This window comes from Olea europaea, unplaced genomic scaffold (assembly GCF_002742605.1).
Source record: "Olea europaea var. sylvestris unplaced genomic scaffold, O_europaea_v1 scaffold69, whole genome shotgun sequence".
NCBI classification, from domain to species: Eukaryota; Viridiplantae; Streptophyta; class Magnoliopsida; order Lamiales; family Oleaceae; genus Olea; species Olea europaea.
In genome coordinates, this window is record NW_019265290.1 from 180,884 (window position 1) to 193,277 (window position 12,394).

Genomic DNA, 12,394 nt, shown 5'->3' on the forward strand with positions numbered 1-12,394 from the left:
TGTTATCATGTAAGGTCCTTTCCAGTTGGGCCTAGTGATCTGGATCCGACCTCCCTCGTGGCGAGGAATATTCTCCTTAGGACCAAGGCCTACTTCGAACTCCCTTTTTTGCACTTTTTTGTTCTAATTACCTGGCATTCCGTTGTTTGTAAACTGCGTTCTGGAGTTTGGCTTTATTTCTTTTTTCTTCCACTAGATCTAGTTCTCCATTAAGAGTCATTTGATTCTCTTCTTCGCTATAGGCAGCTGTGCGGAATGATGGAATCCCGATCTGTAATGGGATTACAGCCTGTACGCCGAAAGCTAGTGAGAACGGAGTTTCACTCGTGCTTGTTCTGCTTGTTTTGGTAGTGGTGCAGTATGACCATAGTATACCGGGGAGTTCTTCAACCCATCCCCCTTTGAGCGTGTTAAGTTTTACCTTCAACGTGTGTTTAATAATCTTGTTGATAGCCTCAACTTGGCCATTGCTTGTGGGTGATTAGGTGTGGAGAAGTGTTTCTTGATACCGAACTCCTCGTAAATTTTTTTTAGGCATTATCAAACTGTTTCTCTCTATCAGTGACAATAGAGTGAAAGATGCCGAATCGGCATCTAATGGACTTCCATATGAAGTCAGTTGTTTTTTGTTCGGTGACTTTGGCAAGCGGTTCAGCCTCGGCCCATTTGGTGAAATAATCCACTGCTACAATAGTGAACTTAACTCCATATTTCCCTTTGGGCATAGGTTCAATCAAGTTGACCCCTCCCCCCCACTTTGCAAAGGGCCAGGAAGCGACTACTGGGTTCAACTCACACGGTGGTGTTCTAATGATAGGGGTGAAGCGTTGGCATTTATCACATTTCTTCACAAAGTTTAGGGCGTCTTGCTTTATTGTGGGCCAAAAATATCTTTGGCGTATGATTTTGTGGACTAAGGATTGTCCACCAGAGTGGCTTCCACACATCCGCTCATGTACGTCTTGCAGGGCATACTGCGCTTCTTCTTCATTCTAACATCTAAGCAGAGGGGTGGAATATAGATTTACTAGAAAAGATATATTCGTTAGAGAATGGAGATCGAAAAAAAGTCTTTTGGTAGGCGATTTTCCTCTTTTGTAGAGGACATTGTTAATCAGGGTGTACCTGGTCGACCTGGTTCGGAGCCTTCTGACTTCGGTTACATCGCTAGGGCATTATCTGATCTTGAGGCGTAAGATTATTTCATCTAACCAGGTTGATTTGTGATCAATCATCATGAGTGTCACTTCGGCTAATTCAGTGGTGGGTTGTGATATTCTTTCCACCGGGATGCTATTAAATTCTTCAATCCCTTCGCTAGTGGCTAATTGACCCAAAGCATCAGCATGGTTGTTCTTGGATTGGGGAATTTGTTTGATCTAGACAGTTTTGAAGTTTTTAGGTTCTTTCCTGACAATTTGAAGATAACCGTTCATCCTTTCTTCCTTGGCTTGATATGACCCATTGATCTGATTAGGTCTGGATATCGAGTGGGTCGGTCCGGGTATTTCAATACCTAGAACCACCCATTATGCTTCGTGTATTTCGCAAATGGAACCATTCGGGTCTTTATAAATACTAGAACACAATCCAAACCCGAACCATCAGTTCCGATTTGGTTTCGGATCTACCCATAGCATTTTTTATACATTTATTCAATAAATATTTTATATACTCTAGACCTTTTTGGTACATATACCCAATACGCTACTACTCATAAAGAAGAAAATTCAGTTAAAAAATTTTAATGAGCAAACTATTGAATACTAAAAGCCACGAAAAATAGGAGAAAATAAAATAAAGATCCAAAAATGAAATTATAACTTGAAAAAAAAAATTATTTTTCTTAATAAATCTTATTCGATCTATAAGAGACGCATACTAGGCATATAATTTAATTATGAACAATACTTAAATTCTTCTACTTTTAAAACGAACTGATATAAAAATATTAATTAAATACATAACTAATATATTATCAAAAAATTACGATCTACATGTTGAACTCACTCTGTTTGAATAAAAAAATAAAACATAAATATTTAAAAAGAGAATCACAAACTCAAGATAACAAAAACGTACAACACAACGCAAGCAATGAATATATCAAATTCAATTGCCACGCGTTGTAAAAAATTTTAAAAAAAATCACTTAAGTTTATTAACAATACAAGAAAGTAAAAAATTGGAATTGCAAAGAATAAATGCTTTGATTCATCAATATATACCACAACCTGTTTTGAATTTTTGATTTGTAAAAAGCTCAAATTGTAAACATTAACATATGATAACCTCTGAAATACGATAATTTGATGTAAGGTGAGATGTAAAAAAGTAAGAGTCAATCATATTTTTAGGGTTAGAGTTTAAAATTTTAGACTAATTACTATCAAAATTAGGATTTTTGGGTTTTATATATTTTTTCAGCCTATACATTTTGAATAAATTTTTTTATAATAATTGGTTCTAACCGAGTACCCACGGTTCTAGTTCAAGAACCAAGAACCGAACTGAACCCAGTCGGTTATCGGTTCTCGATTTCAGTTCCTAATTTATTTTTCGAGAAATCAGACTGGAACCTTCGATTTCGGTTCGGGAGATTTGAATTCGGTTAAAATGCCTAGGCCTAGATCTGATTGACTACCAGTTGGGAATTGCCGTGTATGATCAAATTGGGGATTCTCAGTCCTATTGCCATCTTGATTCTGGCAATGAGAGCTTCATTTTCAGCTTCATTATTGGACGCCCTGAAGTCAAATGGAAGGGCTTCACAAAACAGACGTCGGTCCGAGCTGATTAAAATAACTCCTATCCTTGATCTATCAACGATCGATTAGTCGACCACGAAAAGCTCCTGAGAGACCTATTGTGGTGATTCCTTTCTTGGTTCGTCGTTGGATTCCGCAACAAAGTTCGTGAGAGCTTGGCCTTTGATGGAAGTATGGGTTTGTATCTTATGTCAAATTGCCCGAGCTTTGCTACCCATTTAACCATTCTTAACGTTATCCAGCTTTTGCAAGGTCTACCTTAACGATGAATTGGTGAGGACCTCAACAGAGTGCTCCAAGAATTAGGGTCTCAGTTTACAAGTTGGGACTAGCAACGTATAGGCTAGTTTTTCCAATGGGGAGTATCTGAGTTCGGCCCCCTGAAGTGCCTTTCTTGTGTAGTAGACAAGGTGCTGTGTTCCATCCTCTTCCCAAATTAAGTCGGCACCGATGGCGCGTTCTGTAATGGTTAAGTACAGTTTCAAGACCTTGCGCTGCCCTCGACTTTGATAGAACAGGAGGACGAGCTAGCAACTTCTTTAATTCATCAAAGGCATCTTGCCATTCCTGGGTCCACTCGAACTTTCTTCCTTCATGTAGTGTGTCGAAGAAGGGCTTGTACCTATCTATAGATTTTGACACGAACTGACAGAGGGCAGCGATTCTTCCTGTTAGACTTTATACTTTCCTCAGTTTAGTCAGGGCTTTCATATCGATGATAGCTTGTATCTTTTCTGGATTTACTTTGATGCCCCGATTGTTCAACATGTAGCCCAGAAATTTTCCCGAGCTGACTCAAAGGCACATTTTCTTGGGTTCAGCTTCATTCCATACTTTCTTAGGATATCAAACATTTCTAATACGTACTGGCAATGGTCTTTGGCGTGGGTGCTCTTGACCAGCATGTCGTCAACGTAAACTTCCATGGTTTTTCCAATCTGTTCGGAAAATATAGAGTTCACAAGCCGCTTATAAGTGCCTCCAGCATTTTTGAGACCAAACGACATTACCCTATGGTAGTAAAGACCTCGGTCGGTGACAAACGAGGTATGCTCCTAATTTCGATTGTACATCGGTATCTAATTGTATCCGAAGTACGAGTCCATAAAGCTGAGTAGTTCGTGCCCGGTAATAGCATCCACCATTTGATCTATTCTTGGTAGGGGAAACTATCTTTAGGGCATGTATTGTTGAGGTTGGTGAAATCTATACACACCCTCCAGTTGGGATATTTTGCCTCTCGTATAAACCCATTGCGTAGTAGCTTCTACACTTTCTTGTTAAGTGCTTCGTATCTGTCTGGGTTTAGAGGACGGCATTTTTGTTGCCTTGGCCGAACTGCAAGGTCAACATACAGCCTATGACAAAAAATTGTGGGGTTATTCCTTGCATGTCTTCGTAGTCCCAAGCAAAGCCATCAAGGTTCTGTATGAGAAAATTCACAATTTCACTTTGGATCGAGGGCCGCAGCTCGTACCCTACCTTGAGTTCTTTTGATGGGTCATTAGCACAAGCTTGTATTTTCTCCAATTTTTCCACGAGTTTTCCTCCTTCGATTTTGGTGCGCGAGTCTAATGAATTGAGTTTGGGTTCCCATGTGTAGCCCATATACACTCATGGGAAAATGCATTGATGGCTGGTATAGGCTTTCAATTGACATTTTTCGGCAAGCTCCCTATTTCCTTTGACTTTGCCTATACCATGAGGTGTGGAACATTTGATCGAATAGTGTTAGAGGGATACTTCAAATTGAATATCAAGGGCTGTCCTATGACAGCATCATACAACGATGGAGTGTCGAATACTACAAACTCGAAATTCATTTTGATTTGACGAGGCATTGAGTCGACCTCAACAGTGAGCTTGATTGATCCCTTAGCCGTGGTCAGGGCTCCACTTAATCCAAAGACCATAGTAAAGTACAATCGTAGGAAGTTAGCGGGTATGCCCATCCATTTGAGAGTGTTCCTAAAGAGAATGTTGATGACACTTCCTGTGTCAACCAGAACCTTTGGGATGGTTACCCCTACCATAGGTGCTAAGACTACCAGGACCCTGGGGTAAGGGTGTGGGTGGGCCTCTTTTTCGTCAAAAGACTATTGGTCATCTGTGGGTCTCTTGAGGTGTTTTTTCAATTATGCCGATCTCGGAGAGATCTGCAATAATGGGCCTCTTTAGTTTAGCTTCCCTAACTCGTGTGTTTGGCCTGCCCCTTAGCATGTTGATCTAAAATTTGGATAGGTCGATATTGCACGCCTTAGCCTCAGCTTTATCCTTTCGCACAATTTCAAGCCGATAGGGAGTGGAAAACTTCATATAGTATTGATAAATTGATGTGGCGGCCTTCAGCTCGTGCAGTATAGGCCGTCCCAATATGTTATTGTCATTGGATGGTAGGTTGACTATCACAGAATTGGCTAGAATTCTTCTTTGGTGAGGAGTTTCGCCCAGCTCTACAATGAGGACAATCTAACCTCGGGCCTCGATAGGATCTCTGGAGAACCCCTACAATTTCCTTAGGTATGGCTGAAGATAGTGCTCCGATATTTCTAATTATCTTAAGTTTCGTGAGTACAGTATATTGATCGAGCTCCAGTTGTCTACCAACGTCCTATGCACTTTCACCCCAGCTACTGGAATGGTGATTACTAGAGCATCACTCTGATCTTGGAGGATTCCTTGGCAATCCTCCTCCGTAAACTAGAACCATTCAAGACCTATATCAATCTATGGAATTCGTTCTTCATAGTTGAGCATGATTCGTGCATCTTGGGTTTGTCTGCGCCTCTCCCTTCTGGACCCTTCAATATACCAATTTCCTCTAGCTATCATTCTAATCTCAGCCCACGGGGTGGATTGTGATTGGGGATTGTCTGCTGAGCTCTTATAGTAGGTGCTTGTTGTGGGGGTGACTCTTGTGGAGCTAGGTTTACCTCTTTTGGCTTGGGAACGAACTCTTGCAGCCGTCCTCTATGAATCAAGGACTCAACTTCCTTTTTCAAATCTCGACAACTGTCAGTGTCATGTCCTACCATCTTATGATATCGATAGTATCGCCCTTGGTGGTATCCTACCTGCCCCTTCTTCTGGGCTATCGACCTACGAAACACTTCTTTATCGCCAGTTTGCATGAACACCTCTTCCAAGGTGGCTTTCAGTGGGTGATATTCTTGAAATATGTATGACTGAGTTTTAAGGCGATCTCTTTCTCTCCCATCCTTCTTTCTTTCGGGCTGAGGGTTCCTATCCATCTTTTTCTCTTTCATCGTGTTGCTGAGGTCGGGGTCACATCTGGCTCCCTCTTGATCAGAGGTTGCCTCTTCGGTGCCTATGTATTTTTCAACTTAGTTCAAGAACTCATGGTAAGTTCAGGGTCCATCCTCATGCACCGACCACCAAAATCTCGTTCTGGGACTCAGCCCTGCGAGTACGACCATAAGTACGGCGTCATCATATATCTTTTCCACTTCCATGGATTGCTTGTTGAACCTGCTTAGATAGCTTTTGAGAGATTCACTTTTGCCCTACTTAATGCTCACCAACCGTTCTTTGGGCATAGTCCTGGCTTTGGAGTCCATGGGACAGGAATGTCGTGGCTAGGTCATTCCAGTTCTTTACTGACCTCTGATGTAACCTTCTGAACCATCTCTAAGTTTTATCTCCTAAGGTCAGGGAAAAATGTGGCACATGATGGTATCGTTTGCCTCTTACAGCTCCATCCACGAAGTGTACTTATCAAGGTTGCTAAGGGGATCTCCCTCTCCTTCTTATGCGGTCATCTGTGAAATCTTCAATTTTTCAGTAGTGGCTCGATAAAGACATCTTTGGTGAAAGGGGAACGTCGCTTGGTGAGGTAATCTTCGGTATCACTTTGTTTTTGGCTTCTAGGTCAGCAATGCGGATTTTCAGGGCACTCATTTTGGGTTTTGCTTCCTCCAGAGGACGTTTTAGGTCGGGTTCAACGTGCTTTCACGTAGAGGTTAGAGAGTGCTATGTTCCTAACCTGTCAAACATACTACCAGCTCTTCTAACGACAGGCTCCGCTGTAGGGACCTGGCTCATGACTTCGTTAATTTGACTTTTGAAGGATTCTCCTCTAGAAGAGTGGAGGCTCTTCCTGGTGGGAGGACGTCTGACCCTTGCCCTTGCTGGGGATTCCTCCTCGGCATCTAGTGGGGACAAGTGGGATTGGTTTTATTTGTGGGCCGGTTGCTGGGTTTTGGTCTCGCCGTCTTCGAGAACTAGGCGAAGTATCAGTCCCATGGGGATAGGTATGAGATTGATTTCTAGTACTAGAGCTACGACTCATGACTCTCTCTTTTTGTGGGGAGAATGGGCTATTTTTCACAATATGGAGGCCCTCCTTCTAACGTCAAACTTTTGACGTCAAAATTTGTAAAGATTAATCTCGGGGCAATTTTAAGAAAAAGGGCAATCTTCCTCTATTTTAAAAAGGGCAAAGAGCAAAAGGTATTTTTATTAACTTGTGTAATCACTTTTCTTGAAAGATTTTCTTGTTGTTGAAGAGAACCATTTCCCTACTATTTATAATGACTCCAGCTGAAATTACATCAAATCAATCAAATCAGTTACAAGATCGAGCTCAGAAGTCGGGTCGTCGAATTCTCCAATGATTGGTTGACGAGGCTGGTTGCCACGTGCCAATGTTTTTCTTAGGTGATGATGACCTGCAAGTGATTTGAAGGTTTGAGCCTTGGATTGATGGTCGTGAGCGGTGGTGATATCACCCTCTACAAGTGTATGTGATTGGGAAGGTGATATGATAGGAGGTAATCATGATATCTCTTGAGATTACAGTAGTAGAATACCGAGCTGAATTTTATGATCGAACTCACATCTACTGGAGTGGGGCCTGTGAATGACAATTATGAGACCTTGGTCGTCAACATAAATAACACCAATATGATACAGAGAAAACCTTTCACAAAGGATCAAAAACTTTGGGTGCTTTGCCCATCAACGATTCTCTTTAAACAATGAGACATACAGTATGGTCCAGACCAGTTCACTCTTACATTTTTCCTGTAATCTCCTTCCCCCTCTTTGACTGCATACTCCTCACACCAACTCCCGACCCTTGGTATTGTTTTTTTTCCAGTGGACCTCCAAGAACGAATCTCGTTCTGTAGTGTCAAAACTGCTATCGGCTCTTCCCAAAACTTTAGCAACTCTGAAGGCTAATTGGGAAATATAAGTTTGGTGTTTTGTCAACAACCTTATGTGTGTTTGATCTGTGGTTGGATTTAGAAGTATATGGCTTGATCAACAAAATAATACTTGGTTTATTTTATGGATCAAACAATCAATGGTGGTTGAATCTAGAAATCAATGAATGTTTTGGATCTTCAAATGAATGATTTCTATATAATAATTATGATTCAACACAGTTCGGGACTAGGATATATATAGGAGAACGTTTTTGGGATGAAAAGGAACTGAAAAATCAATGTTTGAAGCAAAACTGAATTCTTAGTGTCGATCCGCTGCTCGAACGCCAAGTGAGTGGCCGACGAGCACCGTTTGAGCAGTCGTTAGTATTTGTATCATAACTTTCTCTCCCGTCATCAAATTAAGATGATTCAAAATGCATTTGAAAGCTGAACCAAAGGGCTATAATGTATTGAAGCAAAACTGAATTCTTAGTGTCGATCCGCTGCTCGAACGCCAAGTGAGTGGCCGACGAGCACCGTTTGAGCAGTCGTTAGTATTTGTATCATAACTTTCTCTCCCGTCATCAAATTAAGATGATTCAAAATGCATTTGAAAGCTGAACCAAAGGGCTATAATGTATCAAAGTATCATTTTACAAATTTGAATGTTTTCTATGTGAAAAATATGTTGCAAGTTGCGACTCAAAATTTTAGGGCATTACTTATGCAGCTATTTGACACTCTTAAGACTTTTAATTGCATTCCCTTAATCATATGTCATCTTCTTGGACATCTTCAACTTCCTAGACTCCTTTAAGACCTGTAATAACAATCCTTAACTATTTTGACTTTGATTACAATTAAATAAACTCCTAAGACAATTCAATTAGAACTTGATTTTGACTTAAGAAATTGCCAATTACAAATTTGAAAATTGCTGTTTATAATTTGGACTTAACAATCTCCCTCTTTGGCATTCCTTGACAAAATCATTTATTTCAAAGTCAAAAGTCTACTATAATCTACCTAATAGACACTTTCCAAACTACACTTCAGCAACTTGTCAACCTGTTTCCTAGAACACATGGAAACTACAATACTACGTGAAACACAAGAGGAATCTATCAAAACCAAAATCATGTAACAAAGTTAAATAAAACACACAATCAAACTTGTGTAGCACTGAAGCATGCAATATCATGTGAATTATACTTAGAAATAACCATAAAATTTAGTTATCAATATTGACAAAATAAAACACAATATCATTAATGAATTTCTTGCAAATATATCAGTTGACTCCTCCTAAGTCATCTATCAATCAGAAATTTTAAAATTTTAAAATTCTTCCCCTAACTCATACAATCAACTCTTTGAAACAAATAAACATCTCTCCCCCTTTTTGTCACGAATAACTAAGGAAAGACGAGTAATACTCATGTAAAACACAGAGAGAAATGGGTAAAAAATATATGCACATATATAATGATGCAAAAATTATGCAAAAACATATGATAGGAGAATAACAATTTTCCAATTTTGACACCATTTTTTTTTTTATTTTTCATAAATTTTTACCTTAAAAAGTTATTTTCTTATTTTTACATGTATGGTTCATGAAAAAGTTATCTTTTCCCACATAACTTATTTTAAACCTAAATGGAGTGAATTGTATAAGCTACACATGTGTGATTAGTGCCACTAAACTCCTATAAACAAGTCTCAAAATCTTACATCAATGAGAAAAGATTTGCAAAAAAATCACAGGTGAATGAATATTTTCATCAAATTATAAAGTCAAAACAATGCTACTAGGACCTTTTAAATAAAAAGCTCATATTGATTTTTTAATGCATACATTTTCTTTCTCTCCCTATCAATAAGCACATATATAATTTTTTCTTTTTTTCTTTATATCTTATATGCAATATCTTCTCTAAGCGATTAAGATGACTCTTGTCATAAACTTTAGGCCGATAGCTCCAAGTCAGATGACCATAGGGCATCAGGTATTAAGAAACCTCTCAAACTTAATTGCTCAAGTCAAATAGGCCTCGAAGAAGAATATAATATGTATCTCACTTTTTCATATAATTCAAAATTTGAATTGCTAAGATCTTTTTCTTTTATGGGAATATAAGTTTAATGGTCATAAAGCGTGTTATTCCAAAAGCATTTCGGGGCACTATGTCCGATAATGTGACTATAGCTAAGGGTTTCCTTGAGGACATTGAGAAGATGTTTGCCAAGAATGAAAATGTTGAAACAAGTATACTTTTGGCAAACCTTGTATCAATAAGGTATAAAAGGAAAGGAAACATACGGGAGTACATTATGGAATTGTCTCATATTACTTCAAAGCTAAAGGCACTCAAGTTAGATTTATTTGAAGACTTGTTGGTGCACTTGGTTCTGATATCCCTTCCGGCACATTTCAGTCAATTCAAGATGAGTTACAACTGTCAAAAGGACTCGTGGTCCCTAAACGAGCTCATCTCACATTGTGTCCAAGAAGATGAAAGATTGAAGCATGAGAAGATCGAAAATGCTCATTTAGTCATCACGTCTAAGAACAAAAAGAACAAGAAAAGGATGTTGCGAGTATAGCATCGCAAAAGAAATAGCATAAGGAACCAACTAAGGGTGGTTGTTTCTTCTATGGAGCTGCAGGTCATAAGAAGAAAAACTGTACCAACTACCACAAATGGCGTGTAAAGAAAGGTATACTTCTTCATTTGGTTTGTTCTGAAGTTAATTTAACTTTAGTACCTAGACATACATGGTGGATAGATTATGGTGCAACAACTCACATCAATATGTCTATGCAAGGTTGTCTGAGTTGTCGAAAACCAAGTAATGGTGAAAGATACATCTATGTTGGCAACAACAAGATGGTGGAAGTAAAGGCAATAGAAAAATTTAGATTATTATTAAAGATTGAATTTTATTTGGATCTTAATGAGACATTTATTTTTGCTTTGATTTTTATTTGATCTTAATGAGATATTTATTTGGATCTGATTTTTATTTCTACTATGGCAGATATGATAGTTCAGGTGAACAATGCCCAGGACCATTTGCTAAATTCCTAGAGAAATGCGGTATCTTCCCACAGGTATACTATGTCGGGTTTTCCCACAATGAATGATGTTGTTGAAGACGAAATAGAACGCTTAAGGACATGGTAAAGAGTATGATTAGTCATTGTACCTTACTAGAATCTCTTTGGGTTGAAGCATTGAAAACCGCAGCATATATTCTCAATAGAGTTCCAACTAAGGCTACTAATAAAACCCCTTATGAGCTTTGGATGGGCAAGAGGCCTAGTTTGAAGCACGTATACATTTGGGGATGTCCAGTTGAGGTAAGGTCATATAAGCTAAATGAAAAGAAACTGGGCGCAAGGACCATCGGTTGATATTTTATTGGATATTATGAAAGGACCAGGGGTTAAAAGTTTTATGATCCCACAACCAATGCAATTTTTGAGACAGAAGATGCTCGGTTCTCTGAGGATGTTGAGTTTATCAGGGGAGAAAGCGTTACACGCTGTGTCTTTGAGGAGGAATATGTTGAAATTTCTCCAATTTCCATTAACAAGGATTAGGTTTCTAACCCTGACATTGTTCAAGAAGAAACTTCGGATCAAGAAAATGTCGTATCTCCCTCTCAAGGTCAACAAATTGTTCCAAAAGAACAAACTCTACAGTCTCAAAAACCAATGTCATTAAGAAGATCCACTAGAGAGAGGAGAAGTGCGATTTCGGATGATTGCATTGTATTTCTCCAAGAACATGAAGTTGACATTGGAATGGTGGAAGATGATTCGATCACCTTCCGTCAAGCCATGAAAAGTTCTAACTCTCAAAAGTGGCTCGATGCCATAAATGAAGGGATAAAGTTCATGAAGGACAATGACGTGTGGGACCTCATTCCATTTCCTGAAGGTGCCAAACCATTGCAAATGGATATTTAAGACCAAGAGGGATTCGAAAGGTAATGTAGAGAGGTATAAGACTCGTCTTATTACGAAGAGGTTTACACAGAAAGAAGATATCAATCATAAAGAGACTGATGCCAACCTACGTAGCGACGATGGCTACGGAACCCACAGGAGACTGATAGGAAACCCTGTATAGCCAATTAACTGGTTTGTAAGTTCGAACCCTAGAAAACTAAACCAAAAAACCTAACAATAACGGTGATTAAAAGACTCCCTGATTACACAATCAAAGAGCTGCACCCGAACTTGAGAACACCACAAGACTGTAATTCTTGATAAGTTCAAAGTGTTCAATGAAGAACAAGACTTGAAAGCAAATAACCTTGCTATTGAATTCTCTCAAAATATTAATGTAATGTAATGTGTTTTACAATCTAAGGAAATAACATATTTATACTAGACTCCAAAACCCCTAAAAATCTATAAGAAAACAAAAACAATCATCCAAGATT